Below are 14,912 nucleotides of genomic sequence, written 5' to 3'. Positions count from 1 at the left end.
ATGAAAGAATCTACTATTCACTTCCTGAAAGAGATCCCCAAATGAAAACTCCCCAAAATTTTATAGACTAATTGCAGAGTTCCCATGTCAAGGAAAAATTACTTCAAGCAGCCAGAAATAAACAATTCATATATCATGGGATAACAGTCAGGATAACACATGATTTAACTGCTTCTACATTAAAGAATCGGAAGGATTGGAATATAATTTTCTGGAGAGCAAAGGAGCTAGGGTTAAAGTCAAGAATCACCTACCGAGCAAAACTGAGTGTAATCATTCAGGGGGGAAAATAGACATTCAATGAGATAAAGGACTTTCAAGCATTCTTGATGAAAAGATCAGAGCTGAATAGAAAATTTGAATTTCAAATGTAAGACTCAAAAGAACCATGAAAAAGCAAACCAAAAAGAGAAATCATAAGGAATAAATAAGTTTAAACATTTTACATTTCTACATGGGAAGATCATACCTCTAGCACCTAAGGACATTCACATTATTAGGGCATTTATAAGGAGTATATAAAGACAGAGGGCACAGGTATGAGTTGGCATGAAGGGATGGTATTTTTAAAAAATTAAATTAAGGTGTGAAAGAGGGATGCACTAGCAGAAAGCAAAAGGAAAAAAATAGAATGTGGCAAATTTTCTCACATAAAAGAGGCCAGAAATAGCTTTTAAAGTGGATAGGAAGATGGGGGAGGTAGGAAGGAGTGAGGGAATCTTACTCTCATCTGAATTGGCTCAAGAAGGGAATAACGTGCATGCTCAATTGTGTATAGAAAACTCTCCTTCCCTAGAAGAAAGTAGGAGTGAAATTGGATAAGAAAAGGGGTTGGTAGTGAAGAAGGGAGGGCAGTAGTCAGAAGCAAAACACTTTTTGAGGAGGGACATGGTAAAAGGAGAGAAAACAAAACAGAGGGGAAAATAAGATACAGGGAAATCTAGTTAGAAATCATGACTGTGAAACCAAGGGAGGAAATACAGTGAGCAATTATAACTGAAAAAAAAAAATAAAGCAAATTTCAAAAGACCTCATTTCTCAAACATATATAGAAATAAGTCAAATTTATAAAAGTGAGGGTAATTCTCCAATTGATAAATGACTAAAAGATGAACAGTTTTCAGATTAATTAATCAAATCTATCTATAGCCTTCTGATTGGAGAAATGCAAGTTAAAAACATTTTTGAGGTATTCACTAATAGGACAGAAAAGGAAAATGACAAATATTGGAGGGGATGTGGGAAAATATGACATTAATGCACTGTTCATAGATTTATAAACTGATTCAACCATTCTGGAGAGCAATTTGTAACAATTCCCAAAAGGCTATAAAACCACAGATACCCTTTAATGTAGCAATGCCACTATGAGGTCTGTATTCAAAAAGAGCTTTTTTTTTTTTTTTTTTTTTTTTTTTAAGGAAAAGGCCCTGTATGTACAAAAACATTCATAGTAGCTCCTTTCTGGTGGCAAGGAATTGGAAATGAAGGGGCTGTCCATCATTTAAGCAACAGCTTAATAAATGGTATGTGATTGTCATAAAATATTGTTGTGCTATAAGAAATGATGAGCTGGATAATCTCTGAAAAACCTGGAAAGACTTGCATAAGCTGATACAAAGTGAAATGTTAAGTGTACAAAATAAAATGAAAATGAAATTTCAATGAAAATGAAAATTTTAAAGTAAAAGTGTACAAAGTAACAGTAATATTATAAAATGATTAGATGTGAATGACTTAGATATTCTTAGAGATACATTGATCCAAGGCTGCTCTGAAGGACTTAAAATAAAAAAAAAAATGTTCTCCCATCCCCAGAGAAAGAACTGATGGTGTTTAAAAACAGATTGAAGCATACTTTCTTAAAACTTTATTTTACTTGAGAAATTTTTATTTATATTTTCTTTCACAACATGTCTAATATGGTAATATATTTTACATGACTACCCATGTATGACCTATATTAAATTGCTCTCCTTTTCAATGGGGGTTGGTAGAGAAATTGTTTTTGCATGTAGGAGGGGGAGAATAAAATACTAAACAATAAAAGATAATCAGTCTTTATTGAGAAATTGGACTATCCATATAGGGGTTATACGTTAAGTAATGTTGGCAGTCATCTTTTATTAAAGGTCTGTCTCATGAGCAAGATGTACAAGAGTTGCTGTAGATAGATTCCAAAGTGGAGGCTATGGAGTTCAGAGAAGCTTTATGGTAAAACAATGTGAATTATGTAAAATGCCAATATAAATTTTCTGTATTTAATTTAAAGTGCTTATTAACATTTTTAAATACGTTTAGTACTGGTGATATTTCTAGGTGTTTTTCCCCTACATGGTACAAAATGTTTTGAGACTATATGGGGTTTATCTGGTTGCAATAAGAACTAACATTGAAGTTTAATAAAAGTGTCTTGTATACCTAGAATGTCTACCAACAACAAGATAGATATTTTTGTATTTTCTTTAAGAGAAAAATCCCGCAAAGCAATGATTTTGGTTTGTGATGATTATATAATAATAACAGTCCATAGCCAGTGATTCTGTGATATTTTATACAACTTTATAATGAACCATTTGATAGTTTGGACAAGTTGCCATATAATTCATAGACTATTCACTAGGTAGAACATAATAGCTCCTTAGGAGCCAATTAGTCTAGCCTGTCAAGGCCAGATACAGCAATTTTGAGTTTATGTATTATAATCCAAAAGACTATAATTGTCACAAACACACAGAAGACTCAACATTCTAAAAATGATATCAATTTGACAATAAAAATTATTTCCCTTTCACAGTGATTCATTATTGAAAGAAATAATCATTACTTAGATTTTGATGTTATTCAGAAATAGCCATAGGAATAAGCACACATTAGGAACAAATGTATTGAGAATTTCCATTTTGAAAATGGAATCTTATGTTCAAGTGAGAACAATATTAAAGACAGCAAATGTAAGACATTTTGTTCCTTTCTATGTAATTCTTTATAACCATTGTTAGATTGCAACAATGTAGTCAAATTTTAAAATAAAATCTGCTTCTCCCTCTGATCTACTTATGTCAAGTGAAAGAAAGAATGAAACAAAAAGTAGATTCAGTCTAGTTGTTAATAAAGCACATATTTAAACAACTAATTTCACTAGCTTTCCCCCCCTAGTTAGCCGGTATATGATTCTTTATGTCCTCTTTGATAAGATACTATTCGAACTGAACTCCAGGAGTGGCCCTGGTTATTTGACAAGTACAGTTATTTATTTGTTGTGATTTTAGGAATGTGTCAGTACCTTACTTGGTCCCCTATCACTCCCCTCCACCAGCCAATCATTATATACATTCAATTCTAATGAAAAACTATAGATATTGGGTGATGTTCATCCTCGGGCTTTCTACAATCTACCTTTGAAAAATTTAAAAACAGCTTCCTAAACCCTTGGGTTTTAATAAGTACCTAAACAACTTCTGAGTTGGAGTAAGACCATTATATATTTTGAAAGTGTACATAGCTAAGAATGATGGATGGAAGAGGACTTTCCTCCCCTATTCCTGACCAGTCTAGTCTAGGTAAGTAACCAAACGGTTCTGTCCTGGGAAGTACTTGAAGCCAGATATAGATGGTTCAGTCAAATGTATATAGTTTGATTCCATCAGATCCTCTGCAACTCAAATTTTATGTTTACAATTCCAATTTTAAAATACTATATTTATAACTTGAAACTTTGATGTATGCTAATATTTAATTACACCCTCCTGACTTGTAGCATCCATGAAGATAGGAGATGTCTTATCTGAATTTTGTATTATTTGCATGAGTGGTATCAAACTCAAACAGAAAAAGGAAATAAAAACCAAACTTAAGAATCAGTATGAGTCTCATATTGAATTAATTTAAAATATTTCCTATGTTTTATTATATTTTTTTACATTTTTGGCTAAACATTTCCAAATTATATTTTAATCTGGCCATACTCTGGAATGTAGATTGCATGTGCCCTCTAAATTCTGTGCCTCTGTTTTACAATGTGGTGGTTTTTATTATTTAGTCATTTTCAGTTTTTTTTCCCAACAATTCATGACCCTATTTGTTGTTTTCTTGGTAAACATACTGGAGTGGTTTTCCTTTTCCTTCTCTAGCTCATTTTACAGACAAGAAAATTGAGGTAAACAGGGTAAAGTGACTTGTCCAGGGTCATACAGATATGAAGTGTGGCAGGACATATTTCAGCTTGGGAAGATGAATCTTCCTGACTCCAGGCAAGGCATTCTATCCAATGAATTACCTAGATGCCCCCTTCATTACTGCATAATCTCATTTGAACATCACAGACAACTAGGTGGAATAGTGGATAGAGCACTGACCGTGAAATTGGAGCACCTGAGTTCAAATCTGACATCAAATCCTTAATATTTGTGTGACCCTGGACATGTCAATTAAGCACAATTGTCTTTAACATCCAGGGTCATCTCCAGTCATCCTGATAATATATATTTGCCACTGGATCCAGATGCCTCCAGAGGAGAGAGTGAGGCTGGTGATTTTGCATAGCTCTTCCTCACTTAAATCCAATTCATTGCAAGGTATAATATCTGCCATGAACCTCTTTGAGAACAAAAGACAAACAACATTTGATCATTGATCATCATGACAGCTCCATGAAGTGGTCATGACCTTAGCAGGTTCTTAATTGATACAATAACTTAACCCATACACTTTCAATTCCTTTATTCTGGGAAAATTGGGATCACATTCCAGAGTAGTACTGAAGTACTATCAGGTAAGAAGGGAGTAATAGTGCAAGACACTGAAACAAACATTCCTGCAAACTGTGCACTATAATTGTAATGTCCATGTTGGCAGCAGGTTACTGAGTAGTTTAATATTTTCATCATGAAATAGAGAGAGATGGGGGGGGGAGTAGAAGAAGGAAGGGAGAGGAGGAGGAGGAGAAGGAAAAGGAGGAAGAGAAGAACAAGGACAAGGAGGAGGAGGAAGAAGAAAAGGTAGAAGTAATATTTACTATAGCCATAATGTAAATATAATTTGTTTTGGCTCCAAGGCCAGCTCTCTCTTCACTATATGATGATACATTTTTATTTCTGTATATTCACATATTTCATATTATAATTGTAAGAGCATATTTAGGTTTATCTTTAGAGCCAGACATTTGAACTCTATATATTCTGGTAAAGGATTTAGCTAATGACTTAATGTCAATGGCATAAATTAAATATATATTTTAAATACAGTTTTAAAAATTTAAATTCAGTTGGTATAAATAGACATATTTTAGGTATGATTTGTCATATGTCACATTATTTTAGAAATTATATAATCTAACCCCTTTCTTTCAGAGATAAAGGAACTGGCTGAGAGGACTTAATTGATGCTTCCAGTATAACATAACTGGTTAGTAGGAAAGTGAATCTTTTACATAATGTCTCCTTCTTTCCAGTCCACAGTTTAATATTGTTGCTTCTACTGCTATTGTTTCTTATGTTGTTTTCCCTCCCCCCCTCTTTTTTTGGTAACAGACTGCCAAATCACTTTATTTCAACCTCAATAAAAATAGTTTAAATTTTCTGAAGGTTTTTGAAAGTGTTATTTACATAATATTTTTGCCACTACATTCATGCATAAAAGGAGAGGGAAGATTATTCACTCCACCTATGAGAGTCTTCAAATTCACTCCTTTCTTAATGAAAATCTCTGATTATCAAGGAGTAAAAGTGAGAGCAAGAGGAGAGACTGCAGGTAGGAAATCACTTCTCAATATATCTGTATGAATATGGAGAATAGCCTTACATTTTCTCATTGGGTGGACAGTTATTTTGCCTCTAAAGATATGCTGGGAGGACATAGAAAACTGGCATCTTTCCAATCATTCAATCCACTCTCTTATGTTCCAAAATTTATTATAGTATGCTATACCACCAGCATCAATTATTCTTGGACTGGCAAACCCTGTTGTTAGTCTGGCATGGGTATACTCTACCTACAGTGCATCTAATTATTGATGCTTTTCCCCATTTTCAAAATGTCAGAGTGTTTTATTCATTTGTGATCAGCGGTTTTCCCACCTGCTGCTGCTCTATCAACAAGAGCTGATATGGACAATTACAACACCCTTTTCACTGCTTCATTTGAGACTGAATCCTATGAAGCCTCTAGACAAAAATGCAAGGCTTCTACAAGGTTTGAATTGTGTTTGCTAATTATCCAAATGAATTATGCATCTGGTTTTGATTACTAAGCCTAGGAGGAGGATGCTTGATTAGTGATTATGTGACAATTTTACATTTGTTTCCATTGATTATGCTAATTTCTCTTTATATTATATTTGATTATTATGATGAGTGAATAATTGCTAACACATGCTTCCAATACCAGTAAGGACATTTTATAAATACTGTTGGAACATACAAGCAATATATTGGTGCTTGATTTTAGATCAGATAAATTAATTTTAATGCAATTGTTTCACATCAGAATTACTTGTTTCTTTAGTATCCACTTTATTGAGGGTATCATGGGGCACAAAAATTTTAAAACCAGTAATTATATAACATGTTAAATTTGTGCAACCCCTCATATATTTATGCAAATGCATGGCTTTTCTAAACCCATACAGAAAGTCACATAGTACAACTTCATTTTTCTGTCTTCTACTCCCAAACCAAAGTCCTCAATTCATCTCATAAAAGTATATTCATCTAATCATTTTTGAATAATCATAACCCCCCACCAAAAAAAAGGATGGCACACTGTCCTCTACAATTACAAGGTATTCATCCAAACCATTCAGCTTTTGAATGATTTTAATTGTAAGGAAATGTTTCCTTATATTAATTTGAAGTCTCTTTTCTTTATATTGAACCAAAATCAATCTCTCTGCATTTCTCACTCATTGGATCTAGTTATGCTAACTGGGACCTAGCAGGAAAAGCTTATTCCCTTATTCATCTTAAAGCTTCTCAAATACTGAAAGACTTTTATCCTTCTGTTAGTCATCTAAGCTATATAATTTTAATCCATGTGATGATGCCAATATTAAATTATTTTTAGTCTCCTTATCAGCCCGGTCACTCTCTACAAACATATTCCTGCTATCCTTTCTAAAATGTTATTAAAAACTAAATACAAAAAAGATGGAGGGGCAGAGCCAAGATGGTGGAAGAAAGGCAGTGACTTACCTGACCTCTCCCCAAGACTGCTCCAAATACCTTCAAATAATGCCATAAGACAATTCCTGGAGCAGTAGAACCCACAAAGGGATAAGGTGAAATAATTTTCCAGCAAAAGACAACTTGAAAGGTTGGCAGGAAAGGGCTGTTACACCAGGGTGAGAGTGAAGCTCAGTCAAGCACAGATCAAGTCCCAGCAAATGAGGAGCAGGCCTTTGGAGCCACTGAATCAGCAGCAGCAGCAACTTTTTCTGGATCTCTTAGCTCACAGAGGGTAAAGGGGTCGAACAGATTGCCAGAAGGGGATTACAGGGATCTTTTTGCTAGCACTGTGGCAGGACTCTGTTGTTTTGCCAATACTCCTATTCTGGTCACAGACTTGGGTGGTGGTCCCAGGTGGGGGAGGAGCACAAGCACACTGGAGCTTGTGGACACAGTGGAGTGGGTTTCTCTTTAGAGTTCCAGGACAGAAAAACAGGCCTGTGGTTGCTTACAGAGCAGAGCACAGGCCAGGAGAGTAATAAACATACCTCTCCTTAAATCATACCTCCCAATTTAGAAGACTTACAAATCCCTATACGTATCTCTGAAAACAGCAGCACAAAATCCCTGAAGCTTGGGACAGTGCACCCTCCACCATGGAAACAGGATTTTCATCACATTGTGTATGCGTGTCACATTTGTATCTCTAGGGAAATGAGCATTAATTTCCAACTACTGAATCCATCATGCATTTTTGGAATGCACCTAATTTCTAAATTGAAGGATTTATGTATGTAATACAATCCCACATTCTTTGCTATTAGGAATTATGAATGTTTTACCTTGAAAGAATTTTAATGACTATCATTTTTTAACAGATGAGGAAAGGAATGTTCATAGTTTATAATAAGAGCCAGAAATAGCATTTGAAATCCAAAAGTAGTATATGGGCAGGGTATAGCACTCTGTTCTCTATATCTAACCAGAACTGAGTAGAATGATCAAGTTTTTGCATACAATTTACAATGGGAGTCAATGAATAGCTCCTAGAATAATCAACTCATTTTCAATCATGAATCTCAAAAATTAATGTAATACTATATTTATTTTGATTTTTGACCTCCCATTAACTTTCTCATTTCCTTTTCAATTCTTCCCTCCCCCCCCCACCTCTGGCTAATTATAAATCAGTTACCTGGAGAAATGAAATACATTTATGTATTATTATACATTTTAATAATATATGTGGATATAAGTAGTATACATGACACATTTTATTTTTTATGCAGAATATAATAGAATTTTACTTTGGAGTTCAGTCATCCTTGGGATCTGAACAATATTTATTTCTTATGTGTGGTATGAGACATGTATAACATTGCCAATTTTTAAAGATCTTTTACTGTGGTTGGTACACAATAGTTTCCTTTCTCATTGAATTTTCCTTTTAACATTTGGATTTAAGAACACTGAACAGTGAATGTAGGTCATGATTAAGTAGTACCTCTAAGTGAATTAGCAGGTGGCAACAATTAAGTAGCTTAAGTATCTTTAACTATCTTGTAGGAATGTTGATTCCCAAGTACAATTCTTTAATGAGGTCTCAGTAATTGCGCTAAATGTCTACCCCCAAAATCATTGTCTTTCATCTTGAACTAAGTTGTAGAAGTAAAACAAAGTTTATTATCTTTGAAAACTCACATATATTTAGTTTTAAATGTGTTTCTTTTTTCCAACATGAACAATTATTATTTATTGACTATATGGTAGTGTTTCAAAAATAATTTGACCAAATAATCATATATCAAAAAACAAAATTATTTTCTCCTCAATTTAACATGAGTTTTGGAGAAAATGGTTTTAATGGAATAGCACCTAAAAAGTAATCAAAAGAGGCCAACTCCACAACAAAGATGACTGAACAGTATTAAGTTTGAAACAGAGATTTTAAAATTTATTTGAGGATGAAGAAGTAAAAATTAAAAGAAATAATGAAAAATAATGATTTAGGGATATATGATTCACATAAATAATTATTGTTCTAATATTTCTAAATTAATATAAGTATGCAAGCTTTAGATGCTATAATCATTTACTAAATTTTCATATCTTATCCTTTATCTGAAATTGTTCATTAAATAAAAGAAGAAATCTATCATGGGAGAAGAAACATATTAATTAATTAAACATATTAATAGTCATGGCTTTTACCACCTTATTTATCATTCTAAGCCTCAGTTTACACATTTCTATAAGGATAATAATAATGTTCTTGCCAATCTGACAGGATTGACAGTTGTGAGGAAATGAGATGATGTGTGCAATTTTTTATAAAATGGAAAAGTAAAATAAATATAAGATTTTTTTCTATTTCTGCACATCAACACCAGAAGACAAATATTAAACACACTTGTGCATTTGACACTTCACTAGATATTTCATATAGTAACAGCCATGTTCTTTAAAACCTGGGATCATGCAATGCAAGACAGGCATCAAGGATGCCAATAGACATAATGAAAACAGAACCTGAGAAAGACTGAAAATATTGACCCTAATAAGTAAATAAATAATGTACTAAAATAAATTAATTAGGGCCTAGTTCAGGCCTTCAAGCCTCAAATACTTCTAATAATATTTCCTCCATCCTCTCCTTCTTCCTAAATGTCTCATTACTCCTGAGGGCACTGCCATCCTCCTTGCCTCACAAGCTCTCAATCTAGGTTTTGTCTCAATTCTTCACTCACTTTCACCAACAATAATAAATCTGTTGCCAAGTTCTACTGGGTCTACCTTCACAATATCTCTTATACACAACCCTTTCTTTCCACTGACACTACTCTGGTTCAGGTTATTATCATCTCACACCTAGACTATTACAATAGCCTTCTAGTTGGACTCAAACTCTCATATCTCTACTAAATCCAACACATCTTCCACTCTATTATCAAAGTGAACTTCCTAAAAAGCAAGTCTAACCTGTTGCTACCCTAATCAATAAATGTCAGTGGCCTCCTACTACTAGAATTCAATATAAAATTCTATGCATGGTATATAAAGACCTTGAAAATCTAGTCCATTCTTGCCTTCCCAATTTTCCCTCTATCATCTAGTGAACCTAACTTCTTTAATCATTCTTGAACACAAGAATCCTTATCTTAATTAAACACATTTTCACTGGTGGTCCTCTACATCTCAAATTCTCATCCTCATTGTCTCTCCATTGGCTTCCTTAGCTTCCTTTAAACTTCACCTCAATTCCCACCTTCTACAAGAATTCTCTCACAATCTTTCTTAATATTAGTGCTTTCAAATTGAGATTATTGCAATTTATATAGTATGTGTTATATATTTATATGATTGTTTGCATGTTTTTTCCTAACACTATAATGTGCTACTTGAATACACAGACTTTTTGGTGTGTTTATTATATCCTTCTTTGTATCTCCAATCTTGACGCAGTATTTGGACTACAATAAGAATTTAGCAAATGATTGTTGTCTTAACATGACTTATAGCAGTCCTACGTGGTCTATGTGACTCAAGTACCTGGCTGCTTTTATGTTGCTGAATTAATTTTTCTAAAATACCATTTTCACTGATCATCCCCATGGTCAAGAATGTTTAATATTTCTCCATTGCCTCCAAAATGAAGTCAATTTTCTCATCCTGGCATTCAAGGTCCTCCATAATTGAACTCTTGTCTATCTTTTCAGCTCCATGTTTAACAATGATAAAATTCACCTTTTAACTATATGTTCTATTCGTCATTTCCTAAATGATCTTTGTGCTTTCCTGCTTCCATACTCATATTCCTGCCCTACCATTCCTTTCTGTCTCTCATGTAAAAATCTCGAATCTCTATTGAGACTCATTTCAAATCTATACTTTTACATAAAACCTTCTTTAATAAACCCTGTCAGAAATACTCTCCTTTTACTTTTAATTTTTACAGCATATATGGCCCATAAAGTTCCTATTATATTTACCAAATGAACCAAAATATTGTGATTCTTTATATGCATGGCTTTTCTCTAATACTCATTGAATATAGAAGTCATCTTATTAATTTCTGTAACTCTAAATACACTTTTGTTGCTTCCTCACATTCCACTGTTATTAAATATATTTTTGTGTGAAAATAAAACACATAAGATTTTGGAAAGGCACAAAATGCTATCATACTTTCTGCCTAATATTGTGTACAAATATCAATTACAAGATGGCATCATAAGAATAGCATGGTTATTATGGGTCTGTTTAGCCTGGAGAAGAAAAATCTTCTTGGGAAAATAAAAGCTATTTGAAAGATTGTTATTTTGGAGGTGGGATCATCTAGATTTAACATCTTTGGCTCCAGAAGGAAGAACTAGATTTTCTGAGTGGGAGCTGCTAAGAAAACAACAGCATATAAAGAAAATCTTCATAACAATTATAACTGCCTGCCAGTAGACTAGGCTGCTTTAAAAGTAACTTAATTCCTATATCTTTGATGATAAATCTCAAAAATACTTACCCCATCCTACCTTCTCTGCTGACTTCCAATTTCATATCTCTAATTACTTTCCAGACATCTTGAATTGAATGTCTAATAGATATCTTAACATACCTAACCCTAAACTCATTATCTTTCCCCCAAGCTTTCTTTCCCCTCCTGCTTTCTCTATTACTATAGATGGCAAGTCATTCAGGTTAACAGCCTAGTTTTTCCTTGATTCCTCACTGTTGCTCAGCCTCCACATCCAATCTATTACCAAGGCCTATTGATTTCACCTTTGAAACATCTTTTCAGAGATTGGTATCTCAGAGTCACCTCTGTGCCATGCCTTTCTCACCATGAGAAGTCCAAGGATTTCTTTCATGGTTTCCCTTCTCATCCCTTCCTCAGCCCCCAAATAAACTACTATCTTATTCTAAAATACCTCTTCTTAAATAAATTAAGTGATTAAAAAGTGTTTTACAGAGAGAAGAGTTGTAAACCTAAGACACAGTTCTTGAGGACAACAGATAAAGATGGGGCATGAATGACAGACCTACAAAAACAGAAGAAATTCATAGATAAGGAGAAATAATATCATGAAAATCAAAGCAGGGGAAATATAAATGAGTACAAAGGTGTGGTTAAAAATGTTTCAGAGTGGGGCAGCTAGGTAATGCAGTGGATAAAGCACTGGCCCTGGATTCATGAGGACCTGAGTTCAAATCTGACCACCAACACTTAATACTTACTAGCTGTGTGGCCCTGGCCAAGTCACTTAACCCACATTGCCCCACAAAAACAAAAACAAACAAACACAACAGAAAACAAAAAAAAGTGTCCTTGTATCAATTTTTCTGACCACAATGTGAGTACTTACCTTATGTGAGTTCTCCATAAAACAGTCTTTTATGCAGGTGTACTTTTGGCATTTGAACAATGTGGACAGTCTATCAGAGTTGTGTTCTTTGAATAGAGTTTGAATGCTTAGTAGTTTACCTTGAGAAGGACCTCAGTGACTAGTATCTTATGCTGCCAGGGGATCTTCAGAATCTTACTAAGACAATTCAAATAGAAGTAAGTTAATTTCCTGGCACGATACTGATATACTGTCCAGATTTCACAAACATACAAGAATGAGGTCAGCACAATGTCTCTGTAGCCCTTTCTTTTGGAGACCCCCAAATGCTGAGTTAGCTCTGGCAATGTGTGGATCAACCTATTCATCAATGTGTAATTCATCAATGTTGTAGTGATTGGAATAATGCCACCTGCTGGAGACTTACTGTAGCAAAGCTCCACCATGAGGAGAAGTTTTCTGAGGGAAAGACATCTGGATCTTTGGCATCAGGAAGTGACGTTTGCTTGTGGGAGGAAGAGGGGTGGAGGCTGGCGCTCTTGCTTTTTTTCCTCAGGACTCGGGTGGAGAAGGGAGTGAGAAATGCTTTCTCCCTTTAATAGATCTATGAATCTAGGCCTTTCTCTCTCTCTTTACCAAATTCTTATTCTCCTTAATAAATGTTTAAAAGTCTAACTCTTGCTAAAGCTTATAATTTATTGGTGACCACTCATTAGATATTTTAGACAGACTAGCTAGAATTTTAGCCCCTTACATTGTGTACATGCCTAGAAAGTATACTACCAAGGTAAATGAACTAATCAGCAGTATTAAAAACTTTGCCATTTGCTGTAATTGATGGTTCCACATATGGATGTTGTGGTGCTAGCTGATGGAACACCTATATGTTTTTCGTATTTATTGTTAAGCTAAATTTATCACAAGGAGCAGGGAATTGGTCCATACTTTGTTGCATCTCAGCATTAGAGGCTGAATTGAGTGCACAATTATCTGCAAACAAAAAATCAAGCACGAATACTCACTCCACTTTAGTCTTGGCTTGTAGCCTTTCAATTTGAAGAATTTATGATCTCTTGTTACCCAACCTCATTGAAGGTGTCCTTATTGAAAATGTCGTGCTAAAAAACATGGGAACAAGCACACAGCCCTGTTTTACTCCACTGATGACTGGGAAAGCATGAGAGCAATGTCCAATAACCAGAACCTGGTCAAGCATGGTGCTGTGAAATTGACATACAGTACTGATTAACTTCTCTGGGGAACCAAATATTGACATAATTTTCCATAAGCCCTCATGACTGACAGTATCAAAGTCCTTAATCAGGCCTTTTTGAATGCTGTGTATAGAATTCTGATCTTCTGGCATTTCTCCTGGAGGTTGTGGCCTTCAAACAACATATCAACCATTCCTTATTCCTTTCTCAAGCCACAATGGCTCTCAGGTAGATCAGTACCTTCTAGAAGAAAGATCAGAACATAATATATAGGTCATGAGGTGATATAAAAACCAAAAGCACTATTTATTTTTTAAGGTAGAATAGTATAATATTTTAATTAAAGTATACTACCAAAGAAAGAGATAATTGGTCATCTTGGAAATAGTAATGTCCATTGAATGAAGAGGTTGTTATACAGACTATAAAGGGTTTAAAAGTGAATGAAAGGTGTTAAACTTATACTAGTTAGATATGTTAATTAATTATATTACAAATCACCTGATAGATTGCACAGAAAGATGAAATTCAAAATTGTGCTTAAGACTCTTTGTGTAGAGCATAATAATGTGGTTTGGTGGGGTTAAGTAGTCTAGGAATTGAAATAAAAACCCTTATATGATGCTAGGTGTCTTCCTTCTCAAAATATTTGTGGATACATCAGATCTAACAGCAAGTGGGGAGCTCTGTTAAATAAATTAGTTAATCATTTCAATTTAATATTTTTCCCCCCCAAAACTGACTTTATTAAGTTTGGGAAAGTTCATTACTCTGTATTCTGAATAGTTCTTTTATGAGTTGGGGAAGCTCTTGTATTATTCATTTCAAATGAATTTCCAAGACCCTTCTACTAACAAATAATATTTATGAATGTATGATACTATAATTTAACAGATAAATATAATTTTACAAAGTTTAATTGGATAATTCAGAGAGATAGCTGGCACAATGAATAGAATATTGGACCTGGATTCAGAGTTCAGATTTTTTCTCAGATTATTCTTAGTTGTATAAGCCTGGTCAAATCACTTAGCTGTCTACCTCATTTTTTTTTTTCAAATGCAAAGTGGGAAAAAATAATAGCATCTACCTTTCAGGGTTGTTCTGAATACAACATGAGATAATATTAATTAAGCACTTTTTAGACCTTAAAGAACTATGTGAATAAGAGTTATCATCATCACCACCACCACCAGGCT

At 34.1% G+C, this 14,912-nt stretch overlaps 1 pseudogene; it reads right to left on the bottom strand.

Annotated features, from left to right (window-relative positions):
• LOC122747230 overlaps nt 1–14,912 on the bottom strand; it is a 116,776-nt pseudogene that overhangs the window by 23,631 nt on the left and 78,233 nt on the right.

Source organism: Dromiciops gliroides, chromosome 3 (genome assembly GCF_019393635.1).
Source record: "Dromiciops gliroides isolate mDroGli1 chromosome 3, mDroGli1.pri, whole genome shotgun sequence".
Taxonomy (NCBI): Eukaryota; Metazoa; Chordata; class Mammalia; order Microbiotheria; family Microbiotheriidae; genus Dromiciops; species Dromiciops gliroides.
Note: the sequence above shows the minus strand (reverse complement) of the source record. Positions and strands in the feature narration are given on the sequence as shown.